Raw genomic sequence first — 350 nt, 5'->3', positions numbered from 1 at the left:
ACAGACTAAATAATCAAAGACCAATCTAACTGCATTGTTTACCTGCATAAGTACTTCAATGTTGGCCAACAGACTAAATAATCAAAGACCAATCTAACTGCATTGTTTACCTGTATTAGTAAATGTTGGCCAACACTAGATAACCAAACTTAAGCATTCAAGTGGCTTGACAGTTTTTAGAACTTGTGTCATAATTATCATTCAGAGATTACAGCAGTTATCCCATAACAATTTTTAACATCAATAATGTATATACAACTTTTGAAAATGACATAAAGGAAGGTGAAGTTAAAAAAATATAAAATTGCTTTAAATTAGTATACCTTTAGTCTTTGATTGATTTAAAATTT

The sequence above is a fragment of the Physella acuta genome, unplaced genomic scaffold (genome assembly GCF_028476545.2).
Source record: "Physella acuta isolate Inbredline_101_S28 unplaced genomic scaffold, ASM2847654v3 ptg000933l, whole genome shotgun sequence".
Lineage (NCBI taxonomy): Eukaryota > Metazoa > Mollusca > Gastropoda > Physidae > Physella > Physella acuta.
Note: the sequence above shows the minus strand (reverse complement) of the source record.